This window comes from Triticum dicoccoides, chromosome 3B (genome assembly GCF_002162155.2).
Source record: "Triticum dicoccoides isolate Atlit2015 ecotype Zavitan chromosome 3B, WEW_v2.0, whole genome shotgun sequence".
Taxonomy (NCBI): Eukaryota; Viridiplantae; Streptophyta; class Magnoliopsida; order Poales; family Poaceae; genus Triticum; species Triticum dicoccoides.
In genome coordinates this window covers 743,197,541-743,215,454 of record NC_041385.1, presented here as the reverse complement: position 1 = coordinate 743,215,454, position 17,914 = coordinate 743,197,541, and the positions used below count along the sequence as shown (strand labels likewise).

At 49.4% G+C, this 17,914-nt stretch overlaps 1 pseudogene; it reads right to left on the bottom strand.

Annotated features, from left to right (window-relative positions):
* Positions 1-17,914, bottom strand: part of LOC119279893 — a 75,891-nt pseudogene that overhangs the window by 28,337 nt on the left and 29,640 nt on the right.

The following is a 17,914-nucleotide window of genomic DNA, read 5'->3' as shown; positions in this document are numbered from 1 at the left end:
CAGCTTCAGCCGCCTCCCCTCGTGAGCCCCTCGCGAGTTGGGCCAGGCCAAGCATGCATGCAGCCCGGACTGCTTTTGCCGCACCCTCTCAGGAGGTTCTCATTACAGGTTCGGTGGGTTCATTCAGGAGGCACTCAGGACACTGCGGCCCCCCGCAGGCTCGCTCAGGGCCCACGCGGGTCGAAGGTAAACAAGTCAACCGACTCATCACGAGACCAATCGCTCGGCGTAGGCATGTAGGCGAAATCATGTCTACAAATATGCTAACTGCAAGTTTTTACACGAGGGGCTCCCCCTCCCGAAATGCTCTTACAACCTTCAAGGCCGAGCCCGAACTCTCTCTGCGCAGGGTAAAAAGCAGGAATAACACGTGATCAATCGGATAAATCCCCCAATGCATCCTCAGGGGCACCTCCGGAGTCATCACTGGCGTCGTTGGCCTCACCGTCGCCCTCTACGTCGCCGTCATCAGCATCTGGGCCATTCACCACGCCACCCTCATCAGCAGCCACGACCACGCCGTCGTCATCAGCGGTGAAGGCCCTAACAAGGGCGTCCACGTTGTCTTCCACCCAATGCGCCAGGTCGCCCCGGATGGCTGCGGGTACCGGTGCGAGGGCGGCATTGAAGTTAAAGTGGGGATCCATGTTCTGAAGATGACTGAAGACGCGAGAAAAAGCGCGTCCGAGTAGGGCTCGGCTCCTCTCCTCCACCAACCTGTCGGCCCTGCCCGACTGAGTCTCCAGCTGCGTCACCACATCAGTGAAGAACTGAAGGTTACTAGCATAGTTAACCTCATGAGGCTCCCCAACGGCTGCCTCGCAGATGTTACCCAAGGCCGCGTTAGCTCTTTCCAGGAGCGGGCGGAGCATAGGGCCATGCATGTGCTCCAAGGTCTGTCGCTGATGTATCTCGTCCTCGTTCCGCCGCGCGACGGCCTCAGCCTCGTCAACCCTCTGATGGAGAAGGAGCACCTCGACGCGGGAGGAAGCCAGCTCCACCTGCGATGCGCCAAGGGCAGCCCCGGAAGCGTCTGCACACCACGTCACTTCATCCAGCCTGCCCTAAGGACGGCGGTCCTGCCCTCTGCTTCGACCCTGATCAGCTCCAGCCTTTCCCCATACTCGCGCTCAAGGTTCGAGTGGGCCTCCGCCACCCGGCGGTCAACCTCTTCTAGGGCTCGGGCTTCCCGCGTGGCGACATCATCCTCCGCCTGTGCCACCAAGCGCTCTCTCGTCTCCAACCGCTCGAGGTCAAGGGTGCGCTCGGCGGCCTCCAGCATCAGCGCCTCCTCATGTCTCTGGAGCTCCGCCTGGTGAACCGAAACCCCCGTCATCGACACAAGGGCCGCCTCACGCAGCTCCACCTGCTGCTCCAAGGAGTTGCTCCAGGCCTGGAGCTCCCACGCACGTTCCTCTGCAGCCTGGCACCGTCGGTCTGCCTCCCGTGCCTCCTCGACGGCTTGGGAGCAGGCCTCCCGCGAAGCCGCCAGCGACGCTTCGGCCTTCGTATTGTTAAGGTCGCGCTGATGACGTGCAAGGGCGACGGCTACCTTCAGCTTGCGCCTCTCCTCAGCAAGGCGCAGGCCTTCAGCCTCAATACGCGCGTCCTCACCAACAAGCTCCGCGCCGAGCTGGCTCACTGCATCAGCCGCCCTCTGGAGAAACCCTTGGCGAAGGGCGCAACGCTCCCGAGCGTGCTCGAGCACGTCTTCCGTGTCATCCTCCGCCCCTGGCGCATGCAGAGGGCCGTGAACCGGCACGCCCCCTCTGGGCAGGGGGCTGGGGGCTGGCGCCCTTGTGATGGCCGGGCGTGCCCCGCCGGAAGCCTGGCCCAGAGTCGGTTCGTCCTCCAAGGAAGAATGCGAGATCGACCTCAGCCAGTCGCCGTCCATGACCAAAGGAGGAGCTCGGGGCAGGCTGGCTGTGCCCCGGGAGAGCTCGCGGAGGAGGGTCGCGAGGTGCACAGAATCAGGATGCTCCGCAGGATGGCTCACCTCTCTGACCGACCTCACAACAAGGGCAGTACTCGAGCTCGAAACGCTTGGAGTCGGTGGAGAGGGCGAAGCCTGGGGAGATGGCCCCTCAGCCGTCTCCATGAGCTCGGCAGGGAGGGCCCTGCAGGGCAATGGTCAGCTGAAGCAATGGGAAAGTAAGGGACTAAGAAAGGAGAAGGCTTACTCATCAATGGCGAAGTACTTCCTGCGCTTCAATAGGCGGCAGGGGTAATCATCACCACCCAAGGCCTCCTTTCTCTTTCGGAGAGCCTCGAAGTCCATGCAGAAGCGGCCTAGGAGCTCGGCGCAAGGGTCAGTCTGCGGCGAAGAAGAAGCGTCAAGGTGACCGGCGTCGGAGTCATTACCCTGGAGCACACCGCTAGGCGCCGCCTCATGGAGGGCAGCCGGGGCCTCGGGAGCCTCTGCCACGGAAGCCGCAGGCCACAGCTCAACACCTGCGGGCAGGCTTCAGGAGCTACCACCTCAGGAGTTCTGCGCGGCGTCATTATCTCAGCGGAAGCCCCCTCAGCCCCCGGCGGCCCTTGCCTCCCGGCTCCACCACTCGAGGAAGGACTGCCACGGGAAACAGGGAGGGCAACCACCGCGACTGGGTTCTCACGAGGTCCCATCAGGACTACTGGGCGCAGCCCCCATTCATCGAAGCTGGGCATCTGCTTCACAAAGTCAGCCCTACCTGAGCAAAGGTACAGCAGGGCACCCCCTTGCCGGAGGCTGCCAGGGGAAGGATCCCCGGTCAGGATCATGAGAACCTTCCTCAGCACTTCAGGCGCCAGATCTTCCTTCTGGAGTCTCATGCGGTCTTCACACCCCCCCCCCAAAGGCCCACATCCGACGGGAATGACGCTAGAGAGGGGAAATGCGGCTCTGGAGGAACTCCTTCACCACCTTGGGAGCCGTCACACCGAGCGCCCTCAAGTTCCCGAAGAGACACCAAACAAAGGTGAGCCGGGGGCTCGTAAGCATCTCATGACCTCAGCCCGAGGTGGGGACAGCGGGCAAGGTTGGCTCCGAGAGCAGGGGCTGGGCACTCCGACATCCACGTACAGCCACCGCTCTCGGAACCCAGCCGCAGGCGGAGGAAGGCTGAAATCAATTCCTGAGGTAGCCGCTTTTGGTGCGGCGAGGAAGTTCACGCACCCTGAGCATTGAGTGGGGTCGCTGAGGTGCAAAGAGAAGAAATGGCGCAGCAAGGCAACTGAAGGAGGAATGCCCACCATCGCCTCGCAAACAAAAGCGAAAACAGCAAGGAGAGCAATGGATTTGGTACCCAAATGCATCATGTGGATCTTGTAATGGGAAAGTACGACATTGAAGAAATCGGAAAAGGGGGGAACCAGTCCCGCCCACAGGGCGTCGGCGAAGTACCGGACCTCGGTGACTATTATGTCAATGGAGAAGTGAGATGTGGGCCAGACCTTCATCCTCCCACACTCGTTGAAGATGGTGGCAAGGGCAGTGCTGACCTTGTCCAGGGCTTCCAGATTGAGTATGATCGACTGATCGACGGCAGGAGCCACCGACGGCGGCGAGCGGGGCGAAGATGCAGGCTTCTTCCCCTTCTCCTTCTTCGTTGGCGCCATGGCGATAGGAAGGGGGAGAGTTTGATATTGGATTGGAAGCGGAGGTTGGAGCTCAAGGGGAGGAAGAGCAGGAGACGCGCGAACGGCGAAAAGAGGGATGACTGTGTGCAACCACGGGTCCGCCTAGCCGGGCGCGAAATAAGGGGGCATGGGGAAACAGGGACGCCCACGTCCAATCACCCGCCACGCGGCGCCCAAGGCCGCAGACTATTGGGGCCCATGGCGCTTCACACTTGCCCCTTCGCTTCTCTGCTAAGCCAAGTCCGGGCGCGCCTTGGGCCCGGGGGCTACTGTCGGCGTTCTGGGGACGGGGGTACCCAGACTTGCCTGCCTGCGGCATGTGGCGTGGCACAAGGAGTGGCCCAGTACAGCCCATCTTCGTCAACACAAGCTCAAGACCCTCGCGAGGGGCCAAGCCTCGCGGGGTGGACGACAGGAAGCTTCCTCAGGCACAGCCTCATCAGGCTGGCTCGCGAGGAGGCAGAGAGATCAAGGCGGGGTACCTCATGAGGTGCCCATGACGCAAGCCATGACGACCGAAGCCAGGCGGGCGCCAGGCGGGTGGCGGCCTACGCAGAGTCCTTGTTTCCTCTTTGGTGCAAAGGGAGCAAGCACAGGCAAGGGTATCAAGCAAAGGCAACCATTTCGGTGCAATAAGACCAAGACCAGCAGAATGGCAGGATGGAGGTCATCGTGGAGCCCAAGTCGGCGTCATCGTCAGAGTCTTTGGCAGGCGAGGACCAGCTTTAGTCAGGATAAGTGTACTAGATGTTCCCCTTCAAAATGGCCAATTGTTGGCGCCCTTCCCGCTCAATATTTGGGAAGAGGACCAGGGCCTCGCTCTATAAGTAGGGCTAGCCACCACAGTAGAAGGGGATCCCGGATTCAATCCTTCCCAAGAGGCATCACCTCCACAAGAACTCCTCCCCTCGCGAGGAAGTTCTTCCTTTGTATTGGTCATCATCAGCCCCTTAGGCAATCCACCACACCACAAACTAGAGTAGGGTATTACACCACAATGGTGTCCCGAACTAGTATAAACCTCGTGTCCCTTGTGTTGTTCTTCGTGTAGTTTAGATCCTTTGCAAGGCGACGAGACGTGAGTAGGTAGGAGGTGTGATCTCCGCGCGCACCCTAGAGTTCAAACCTTGAGGGTCTGCCGGAACCCGAAATCCAACAATAGTGAAGGCTCTACGGCCTCCTCCCTTAGTTGAGGTAGCAACTTATGCTTTGGGTAACCTTTGGTGGGGCACTCGAGTCTGTATTCCTCGGCCGCCAGGACTTTGGTCCATCTGTCTTTGAGCAGATCTTCATCAGCTTGGAGCTGCTGTTGTTTCTTTTTCAGGCCTCTTTCAGTGGCTATGAGCCGGTGCTTAAAGCGCTTCTGCTCTATGGGATCCTCAGGTACGCCGAATTCATCATCGTCGAGGCTCACCTCGTCTTCAGAGGGAGGCATATAGTTGTCCTTCAAATATCCATTTGTTGCCTGTTTGTCTGTGCTGACCTGCCCGTGTTCCTGTTCGGCCTGCTCAAAGGTAGGCTGATCAGGATTGTATTCCTGTTCGGCACCATCTGGATTGTTTTCTTCTCCTGTGCTGGTATTGCTGTGGCGGGGCTTGGAGCGGCGCCGATGACGCATATGCTTTGATTTCTTCCCTAAGGGGTTATCTTTTGTTGCCTCATCGCCATTGTTTTCTTTGGGGGTGTCCACCATATATATATCATACGAAGAGGTGGTTGTCCAGTGCCCTGTGGGCGGTGGTTCCTGTTCTTCTCTTGCATTGTCATCTATATTGTCGATGTCTTTGGAGTCGAAGTCAAGCACGCCGATCAAATCATCGACAGTGACTATTAAGTGGGTGGTGGGTGGGTAACGAATTTCTTCGCCGCCTGCTTCCCACTCGAGCCGGACATAGTTCGGCTAGGAATCTCCTGACAGAAAGAGAGGCCTTAATGAATTTAGCACATCACCAAAGGGGGAGTGCTGAAAGATATCCGCGCCGGTGAACTCCATTACTGGAGCCCAATCGGACTCGATGGGCCCGGGCGCGTGCGGTTCGGAACCCACATCCGGACACAGGTCTGGGGGGTCCGGTGAAGCAGATTCCCTTAACGGCGGAGTCTGTGTTCGGCTCTACCGCCAAAGAGTATGCGGCCTCCGTGGCAGGGTCCATCCACCCGTCCTCGGACGACGTGATCTGCCCCGGATGTAGGTCCGAAGCAGCTGCAGGGGCGATATCCCGAATACTGTCCGACAGCAAATTTAATTCGTGCTCGTTGTGACTATTTGGCACTCCTGATATGGGACCAAATCCTTCGAAGATCAAGTCTCCACGGATATCGGCTGTGTAATTCAAGTTGCCGAACCTGACCTGATGGCCAGGGGCATAGCTGTCGATCTGCTCCAGATGGCCAAGCGAGTTGGCCACAGTGCGAAGTCGCCGAACACGAAGATCTATCCGGGGAGAAAAGTCTTGCCCTGGACTACGTTGTTGAAGGTTGAGGGAGCCATCGAGCCTTACAGCGATGACATAGAGGAACTCTCAATGAAAGCACCAATGGCGGTGTCAGAACCGGCGGATCTCGAGTAAGGGGTCCCGAACTGTGCGTCTAAGGCTGATGCCTGATGGTAACAGGAGACTGGGGATATGATGTTTACCTAGGTTCGGACCCTCTCGATGGAGGTAATACCCTACTTCCTACTTGATTGATCTTGATGATATGAGTATTACAAGAGTTGATCTACCACGAGATCATAGAGGCTAAACCCTAGAAGTTAGCCTATGATTATTATTGTTGTTATCCTACGGACTAAACCCTTCGGTTTATATAGACACCGGAGGGGGCTAGGGTTGCACAGAGTCGGTTGCAGAGAAGGAGATCTATCATCCGAATAACCAAGCTTGCCTTCCACGAAAAGAAGAGTCCCGTCCAGACACGGGACGAAGTCTTCAATCATGTATCTTCATAGTCCCACAGTCCGGACAAAGTACATAGTCCGGCTGTCCGGACACCCCCTAATCCAGGACTCCCTCAGCGAGTGCTACGTTACCTCTGATTGTTTGGCCATCCATTGACGAGCGAGGTTGGAGCCTTGGAGACACCGTGCGTGCACGCAGTGCATGAATGCATGCAGCTACACGTTGGAGCCTTGCATGTTTTATTTACAAAGTAAACTATTATCAATCAAAATGCAGCCAGAGTAAGTTTCTAAACACCTAGGTGTCTACTAAAATATGAACGGAGTAACCAGAAACCTAAGCAGAAGAACTGCCCCCGAAGCAAATCAACATCACACAAGATTTTATCAGGCGCAACAATGGAAGATGCTTTACCTGAAAGCTCGTGAATCATGATGAGTTGATGATGACCGATTTGTCCTTTTGAAAAACATGGCAGCAACAGCATGTAGAACACATAGGGGATTACCCGCTAAGAGGACACCATACAGAAACAAGGTTACAACCAGCTCAGCGGGAGATAAACAACATCAGTATATACACGTAGAACCTAATAAGGCAGGAGTAAATGTTGATTTCTTGTACAGAACACTACATAAGTTACATGCTCATCCATTTGCATATTTCTACTTCTGTATACTATATGTGCAATAATATAAAATGAGACTTCCATATATGGTATATTCAAGTCTCATCAGACATAAGAATCATTATGCCCTAATTTTCAGCATTAAGTGGGTGTTAGAACCTTAACTTTGATCATTAGTATGAATTCACACACACACATGTTAGCAAGATCAGAAGCTTTCAATTTAACTTGAATTTGAATAAAAATTTGCTAACACAAAAGTATCATGATACATGAGATCATTTACAGCAAAAAGTAAATGGTCATGACATGTAAATAATTGCACACAAGACATTATACTGTAAATACTCGCCATATATGTATGTTGCTGAAACATCGATGGACATGTTACATTAAGCACTTTCAATGTAATTTTTAGAAATACCCATTTTTACATACACTGTTGTAGGTGCCGAAATTCTACAAGGATTACCAATAGCCCAGTATATAAAACCCTAAACAAAAATACAATCGCCAAACCTGAGTTCTAGAGACCCAAGACATCTAAAAATAATAATAATAAAATAGGTATAAAAAAAGTGTTGTACAGGTACAAAGGAACCCTACATTTTCTATTCAGGTGACTAGATTAATAAGCATAGACGTGTGGTTGTATAGTAGAGGTACAAAGGAACCCAACATTTTCCATGGCGCAGGTGTGATTGCCTGATATGCTTCATACCATGAAAACATAGACAATCCTCATATATGGGGAACTATATGTTCCAACAAAAAATAGGTTTAAAGTGGCATTGTACCTTAATTGTTTGACGGCACTGAATAATGCAGTCGGGATGGTATGAATGCTTGCGGAGAAGTGCAACCAAGGATTCACCTTTCTCAAATGCCCTCAAACAAATTACACATCTACCTACAATAATTACATGTTAGCATGCCACTTTAATAATATATATTTGTTAGGACCCCGACTCAATGCCACACCGATCTAGCATGTAACACCTCATATCACTTTGCGGCCTCATGCACGGTATTCCCACGGGTGTCGGGTTACCAGGCCCGGGACCGTTTGTGCCTTTTGGCACACGTATATGATAGTGTCACTAGCATCCAAATGACAAGGAGCCTGGGCTGACATGGCTAGTCATGAACCCAAAGTGGCACTAACTTACAGGGATAGGCATACATGACCCAGCAATGAATGTGTCGGTCATCAGCGAGTGAATCCGGGTTGTAGCAGCTGGGCTAGCAGGACTCCGATAGACACCGCGTGACATTTCCCTGAAGGGACAGACACAGGAACGAAGAAGGACAGATGCCGGCCAGCCTAAGTGTTCCAGAGCAGTAGCAAGCTACCAAGGCTCAGTGGAAGCACTAGGAGACATTTCCCCGTAAGAGAGGCTACCAAGGACAAACAACTAGATAGTCAGATCCCACACATACCAAGCATTTCAATAACATACACACAATATGCTCGATATGTGCAGATACAACATGGCATCACAACATGACTCTACAACTCAAGTATTTTACTCAATGGGCTCCGAGGAGTGAGATATTACAAACATGGGTATCATGACCCAACATTCATAGCATACAAGTCAAAGCACAAGCGGAAGCTTAACATATCTGAGTACAGACATCTACAAATGAAAAAGGCTGAGAAGCCTGACTATCTACCAGATCCTGCCGAGGGCACAAGATCGTAGCTGAGGTAACAAGCTAAATGTCAAAGTCCACCCGGAACTACTAGTGAGACGGAAGTCTCTCTGCAAAACATAAAATAGGCAAACGTGAGTACAAATGTACCCAGCAAGACTTACATCAGATCTAACTACATATGCATCATTATCAACAAAGGGATGGTGGGGTTTAACTGCAGCAAGCCTGCTTTGACTTGGTGGCTATCCTGAACTACGACTGCAAGTAACTCTTTTGGGGTGGCACACACGAGTCCACATATTCACCATATCAATACACCACTACGGATCCGCTCCCGTCTCCCTACGAGAACGCCATCCATAGCACTAATGCTTATCTTGCGTATTTTAGAGTATCCACTTTCACTTGTCTATGAACTGTATAGGAAACCTAGAGGTCCTTTACCGTGGACGCGGCTATTCGAATAGATGATGTTAACCCTGCAGGGGTGTACTTCTTCACACACGCTCTTACCACTTACCTCCGTTTACATGACATGTACTCGGCAACCTTCAGGCGGAAGCCCAGCGAGGGTGTCGGCCACGGCCTACCTAAACACTCAAGTCTCTAGTCCAGGTTTATCGCCTATTCAGGTTCCATCCGCAGGGAGTCCGGCCGAGGTTTCCACATACGGCCCCGAACGATGTGTATAGGGTTCCGCGACACCAAACGGGCGCCCGGCATACCCGGCCACGTGCCAACCGCATCGCAGCCCACCCCTCGGGTCAGTGCTACCCACGGCCTCGAGCATACTACAAACTCCAGAAACTACTTGCAACTCCTGGACAGAGGACAAGGGTGATTAAGCAGCCGAGGGGGTCCATTGGTTTCGGGCCCGATGCGTGGTAGTAACTGTTTCATGGATCACAAACACAGAACTCAGTTCTTGAGGACGGCTTCAATGAGACAACCCACCAAGTACTCCTACATGGCATCTCACCGCTACCTTTACCAAATCGTGTTCACACACTTAGCTCACACACAATAGGACATGTTCATCACTGTTCCAATTCATCCCCGGTGAATCAGACCTGACACAACTCTAAGCATCGCAGGCATGACAAACAAGCATGAATGAGTAGGCACATCAAGGCTCAAACAACTCCTACTCATGTTAGTGGGTTTCATCTATTTACTATGGCAATGACAGGTCATGCAGAGGATAAGGGGGTTCAACTACCGCAGCAAGTAACAGATGATTCGTTGTTGTCCTAATGCAGTAAAAGAGAGCAGGAGTGAGAGAGTGGGATTGTATCAGAATGAACAAGGGGGGTTTGCTTGCCTGGCACTTCTGAAGATGGTATAGTTCTTCATCGGTGTCATCGATCTCGTCGTCGGAACCACGTCTACCGAGAGGGGACAAACACCGGCAACAGAGAAGGAAACACAATCAATGCAATGCACATTATGATGCATGATCATGACATGTCAATATGCTGTGTGTTGGGCTAATGCAACTAAAACCAGGGTGGTTTGAGCTTATTTGAATCAAAGATTCAAATACAAGCCTAAACTATGAACTCATATAAGTGCATTATCATGTTTCATCTAAACAGCAAGGTTAGGTTGCTCTAACATGCATGAAACCAGTACAGACGGAAAGGTTGGATTTTTCTAATCATTTTTCATATAAGTTATTTCAATCTGAGTTACGGTTGATTTTATATGATTTTTAGAAGTTTATAACATTTTTTGAAATAAATAAACCCTTTAAGATTTATTTAAATTCCAAAAAGAATTACTGCGTTAGTATGACGTCACTGTGATGTCAGCAGTCAACAGGGCCGGTCCAGGTCAAACCTGACCAGTGGGGCCCGCATGTCAGTGGCTGTCGATTTAATTAAGAAGGTTTAAACATAAACCGTGGATTAACTGGGTGGTGGGTCCCAGTGTCAGTGGCAAAGTGTTTAGTTAGCGGGAGATTAACCTCTAATAGTGGCAATTAGCACTAATTATAACCCTACACCAATTCAGTCAAAGGCCGGCCCCACATGTCATGGACACAGGGGGGGTCCTGTCGTGGTCAAAGTGGGTCAAACCCACCAGCATTTAGCCGCCGGCGGGGTGAAACGCGACGGAGGTGCTCGGGATTGGGTTGTGGTGCCCCGTTTGATGCGCGGCTAGGCTCATTGGAGAGCTCTTGCCAGCACGCGTCGGATGGGGGTGGTAGACGGGTGTGTGGTGGCCGGATCTGACAGCGGCGAGCTCGACAGCGGCGGCCGGCGTTCGGGCGTGCACGGAAACACGGCTGCGGTGGCCTAGGCGATGCGGGCGCGAAACCTAAGCCATATACGCGATGCAGCGAGCAGGATGGACGTGCGCCCGGGACCAAATGGTCACTGGAGCATCGTCGGTGGTAAGCACAGGCGGCGGCGGGTTTCGTTCCTCGGTGAAGCGGCAGCTACGGCGTGCAATCGAGAAAACGGAGAGGGGGAGAAGGAGCAGCACCTCACAGCGTTTGCAGCAGGCATCGAAGCGGGATCGGGGAAAGCCGGAGCTGAGCGGGGCGGCGAGGCGGATCTCCGGCGGCCGAGGAGGGGAAAAGTGTCGAGGCGGCGCTTCGGGGCCCTTCCGGTCGCGTGGCTCACGGGAGAGGACGACGACGTCGTGGCGGAGCTCAGGGGCACGTCGGTAAGGCGATAGGTGGATGGTGGCCGTGGCTACAGCGAGCGGCGGCGACGGCTGCGCTTGGGAAGAGAGCAGAGAGGGGAGGGGACAGAGCTGCGAGGAGGGAAGGAGGAGCAGAGGGTCGAGGGGGGGTGGCGCCCTCGGGTGAGTCGAGCGATGAGCAGGCAAGCAGGAGGTGGTCGGCGTGTGCGCGCGCGCGTCGGACACACGCCCTGTGTCCTTCTGGCGCGGTCGAGACGACGACTGGCATCGTCCAGCTGGGCTGGGCCGGCACAGTGCCAGCCAGGTAAGTGGCCCAGGTAGGCGTTCTCTCTCTCTTTTCTAAATTGTTTTTGTTTTCTATTTTTTCTGCAATTGTTTTGACTTAATTAAAATGCTAAGGCATTTTCAAAAACCCTGAAAATAATTGTGGGCTCTGTTTGGAATATTTCCAACAGCCCTCACTTAAGTTTTCAATTATTTGGACATTTAAAATATTATATAGCATTTAAATGTTGAAATGCAAATAGCATATGATTTAATCCAGAGCCCAAATATGTCATGGAAAAATGTGCATCACCTCTAGTTACTGTTTCCAGCATTTTCCGAGAATGATGAACATTTTTCAAAGCCATTTGGATTTGCTGGAAATATTTTGGGTTGAACCTAGTGAATTCCTTTAATGCTAAGGTTTAGGCAATCCCAATTCAAGTTTCTTTCAAAGTTTAAACATGATGCACACATGAAGTTAGCCCAATGCATCGCCAAAAGCTAGGGATGTGACAATATTATTGTAAGGCTATGAAACTTAAAAGTATTTGAATGTACTGTTCTGTGTTGTCATCTTGCATATCTTTTGTGTTGTAAGTTACAGAAGCTAAGGAAGCAAGTGTATCAGCAGAGACACCTCTACTTTCCGTACCAACCACTTCACCTAATGCAACTAATTCCTGCAATCATGAGTAGAAGTCTAGAACCATTAGCATTGCATCTTGGAAATTCATATACAAGCCCGGGCACCAATGGGAATAAAGCAAAAATAACTTGCCTCATAAGAGTACTCATCTGGATCAACCTTGCCTTGAATCATGTGTTTCTTCAGTACCATGCCGATTTGTAAATGTCAGGTACCCTGTCAAATTTGGATGGTTTCAATAAGTAAGCAAAAACACGATACCACAATTTGAAAAAAGATAAAGTTCTCCATGCATAAATTAGATGAATTGGAAGTGCATGCCACAATCCCTGGAGAAAACATGGCAGTAGGTAAATGTTACCACTTATAGCATACTATCTACATCGTAAATAGCGTTTGTCTTTGATTGATATATCAAAGAATAATTTAGCTCAACAAGGAATTCTGCCACTACTTGAATTAAAATAAATAGGTACTCCTACTACACTGTATGTCACACGCATTAACAAAATAAGCATTGCTCTCGGTCCTAGGTCATTTAATAAACTCGAGTGCTCCCAACTTCCAACTTCAAATACAAAAATTAAACCATCCAAGAAAAGGAAACATAAATGACTACCTGGCGCAGCGTTTATGTGATCCTCAACATTCTCCTTTGACCGCCCTACAAAAGCAAAAGCAAAACTGCACATCAGCAACCCACGGGAAATGTGAAATCAGGTGAAAAAAAAACATACTCACAATCGCTGATCCCACCGAGGGCCATAAGCCATGTGACAACCTGTACTCTACAGGGTCTAACACTAGCTCCACGCCCTGGACCTCCTCATTCTAATTAAACACCTCCTCTTCAAAGCATCGGAGAGATCGTCCTCGCCTTCATCCTCGCAGGTAGCCCTCACCCACAGCCTTGATATCATCATCCCCATCACAATGGACGCCACCCGGGTGCTCCTGGTGGTGAACGCGATGGTGGTGCTCTAGCTCCTCCTCATGCTCATGCTCGTAGCTCCCGGCCTCCGAGCTCCCATAATCGCTGCCCTTGCCACCTTCGTTCATCGGCGGCATCATGTATGCCCTCTCCTGCATCGATCCAATAGGGATGTTATGTGTTGGTCGCACCCTCAAAAAAAATTAGAACATCGGGATGTCAATCGCGCACCTCGGAACCCTAGGGACGGAGACGGGGCGGCGGGGACAGTGAGATCTAGCCAACTTCCCTGCTCCTGGAGGTCAGCGTGGACTTGGCTGAGGGCCGTGAACGGGCGTCGCGTCGCGCCCTGGCAGCGGCCTTGGCCGCGGCCGTGGCCCCCTCCGGAAGCGTCAGCCGGCGGGTTCTGGTTCGGGCTAGGGTTGCGGTCGGCTCCAGGACTCTCGCCGCTGCTGCTCCCTTTTGAATCATCTTTGGGTGCGGTAGTGCGATGCGGGACCAAAAGGACAGAAGTCAGAGAAATTATATGTGGCATCCGGTGCGGGACGAAAAGGACAGAAGTCAGAGCAATCATATGTGGCATCATGAGACTAGAACTAAGTTCCTTTGTAGTTGAGGCTAGATCCAATTCATAGCATACCTTGGGGGAGTTCTGGATATGAAATGGCACCTGGTGTGAAAACTGCATCATTTCCTCCGTTGGTGTGAAAACAGCATCATTTCCTCTGTTGGAATCCTCCTGCTCTTTGCTGGGTCAGAAAGTGGCTTGAACACAGACACAAAACCAGGAATTTTCACAAAAACTAAAAAGTGGCTTGAACACAGACACAAAACAATGAATTTTCACAAAATCTAAAAAGTGGCCTGAACACAGACACAAAACCAGGAACTTTGACAAAAATTACTTAGATCTACCCATTGGGGCTAGCAAAAATTGCAAACATGTACCGAATGATACCGATTAATGGGGACCATAGAAGTTACAAAGATCGATCGGTATCTTCATTTACTGGCCAGATACAGCCAGATGGGTGTCCGGTAGCCATTACGAAGCTAGGTGTTGAGGACACCGGATGCAGCCAGATGGGCGTCCAGTCGACTGGTTGGATGGGTCCTCCATGTACAGGTCGGCATCTCTCTCTCTCTAAAAAGTAAAAACATGTGGGACCATGAGACTTTCCCGTGGAAGCGTTTGGCGGCGAGTGCTATGTTACCTCTGCTTGCTTGGCCATCCATTGACGAGCGAGGTTGGAGCCTTGGAGACACCGTGCATGCGTGCAGTGCATGAATGCATGCAGCTACAGGTTGAGGAGGCCAGCTCCATCCAGATTTGTAACGATACGAAAACTTTATTGCATGTTTTATTTACAATATAACCTATTATCAATCAAAATGCGGCCAGAGTAAGTTGCAAAACACCTAGGTGCCTACTGACATATGCCCGGAGTAACCAGAAACCAAAGCAGAAGAACTGCCCCCGATGCAAATCAACATCACACAAGATTTTATCAGGCGCAACAATGGAAGATGCTTTACCTGAAAGCTCGTGAATCATGACGAGTTGATGATGACCAATTTGTCCATTTGAAAAACATGGCAGCAACAGCCTGTAGAACACACAGGGGATTACCCGCTAAGAGGACACCATACAGAAAGAGGGCTACAACCAGCTCAGCAGGAGATAAACAACATCAGTATATACAGGTAGAACCTAATAAGGTAGGAGTAAACGTTGATTTCTTGTACACAACACTACATAAGTTCCATGCTCATCCATTTGCATATTTCTACTTCTCTATACTATATGTGCAATAATATAAAATGAGACTTCCATATATGGTATATTCAAGTCTCATCATACATAACAATCATTATGCCCTAATTTTCAGCATTAACTAGGTGTTAGAACCTTAACTTTGAGCATTAGTATGAATTCACACACACATGTTAGCAAAATCATAAGCTTTCAATTTCACTTGAATTTGAATAAAAATTTGCTAACACAAAAGTATCATGATACATCAGATCATTTACAGTGAAAAGTAAATGGTCATGACATGTAAATAATTGCACACAAGACATTATACTATAAATACTCGCCATATATGTATGCTGCTGAAACATCTATGCACATGTTACATTAAGCACTTTCAATGCAATTATTAGGAATGCCCATTTTTACATACACTGCTGTTGGTGCCAATATTCTACAAGGAATACCACTAGCCCAGTTTATATAACCCTAAACAAAAATACAATCGCCAAACCTGAGTTCTAGAGACCCAAGACATCTAAAAATACAAACACTAAAATATGTAAAAAAAAGTGTTGCACAGGTACAAAGAACCCTACATTTTCTATGTAGGTGACTAGATTAATAAGCATAGACGTGTGGTTGTATAGTATAGGTACAAAGGAACCCTACATTTTCCATGGCGCATGTGTGAATGCCTGATATGCTTCATACCATGAAAACATAGGCAATCCTCATCTTTGGGGAACTATATGTTCTAACAATAAATAGGTTGAAAGTGGCATTGTACCTTAATTATTTGACACCACTGAATAATGCAGTCAGGATGGTATGAATGCTTGCAGGGAAGTGCAAACAAGGATTCACCTTAATCAAATGCCCTATGACAAATTACACATCTACCAACAAAAATTACACGCATTAACAAAATAAGCATGTAGCGACCAGACCTCAAACAGTCTGATCTCTGTGCTCAGTGTCATCCCTGGATCAGTAATGCTGACACCACAAAGTACTTGGAGGATTTATAACAGAGTAGCAATCACACACTTATTACATCGAAAGTCTCAAAAGAGAACTTATTGAAATAAATATGGCTTAAGGCCATCTAAAATCGATAACAGCGGAAGACTTGGAAGATAAGCGAGTCCATCAACTCCAACGGCATCACTGAGTATAGAACCACGACCTAAAAGCACCTTACTCGTCGTCTGAAAAGTCTGCAACATAAAATGTTGCAGCCCGAAAACGGGTCAGCACATGGAATATGCTGGCAATGTAACACATAGAGGATAACAATGGATTAAGCTATACTACATGCATATTTGGCTGGTGGAAAAGCTCTATGGTTACAGTTTTGCATAAAGCCAATTTTTCCCTACTGCAAAGGAATAAATTTATTTAACTATCATGGTGGTTGTTAAACATTGTGAATGGTTGACCGCATTCTCAATCCCAATTAAAAGTACTCATTAAACCCAACAATATTAAATTAGAGTAACATGTTGAGATTCACATGATATCTAGGTACTAGATACTCAAAACATCCATAACCGGGGACACGGCTAATCATGATTAGTTTATACACTCTGCAGAGGTTTGCGCACTTTTCCCCACAAGACTCGATCGCCTCCGTTTGATTCCTCGCACTACATGATGTTTGAGAAACGGATGACCGAGACATAGTCTTTCGGAAGCACTAGCACCTTACATGTGGGTAGACCGGTACACCTACTTTCCCCTACATCTGCTAGTCTACCCGTAAGAGTTCACACAACTTAGTCAACTATGCCAGAGCCCATAAAGGCTTGTGGCTGCACACGTAAGTTTCTAGTTTGAATAATCTCATGATCCCTTTGAGCCTGGGTGGCAGTCCGAAGAAATACAGGCAAGTCCTGATAGAAACCAGGTGCCTCAATCCACCCAGATGTGTGTTTAAGTTGCCACCTTAAATAAACCATTAATTTAACAATCTCACATCTGGCATGGATACACTCACCCAATCCACCTCTACTAGCATAGCATGGCATAATAAGCAAACGTAGAAGTAACTCCCAGGGGTTTGAAAATAAAATAGGTAATAGTTACTACCTCATCTACTTCCCATCCCACAATTTAATTAGATCCTAATCATGCAATTGTTTGAGGATTGATCTAATGCAAAAAAACTGGGTATGAGAAAAAGTATGATCAAAGTGTTACTTGCCTAGCTGATGATCCGCGAAACCAAGAGACTCGAAGTAACAGGCGGCGCACTCCAGGTATTCTATCGCAGACAAACAAACAAACAAACATACAATAAGTACTCATCTAATGCACAAGTAAAACTCGAATAAAAGATCTAACCTGAAAGTTCAACTTAAGAACTCTGGTTTGCAAAAAGAACCAAATCAAACAAAGCAACGGAAGTCAAACGGCGAAAGAAAACAACTTCGTTTTACCAATCTGGATCTAAGTCAAATTTTATAGAAGCAAAAACTTTTTTAAGTTGATTATTCGGAAAGAGGGTTTCGAGACGAAACTCCAGACGCTTGAATCGCCTGATTCCGATAAACGAGCGAAAAGTTATACTAAAACGAAAATCGGATCAGGAATCGCGATCAGAAAAATCGCGGATTAAATCCGAGAAAAAGAAAAACGACGAACGGGCTGACGAACGTACATTCGTTGACTAAACAGATCTGACGAGTACGTTCGTTAAAACGAACGAACGAGCGAACGCTCGCTAATTAAACTAAACCGAAAATAAAACCGATCTAATAATAAAAAAACGAAACTAAACAAATAAAAATAAACCGACGGAAAACCGATCGGTTTTCTAAAAAAACGGCACAGAAGTCGAGGCGGCGGCGAACCTCGGCGA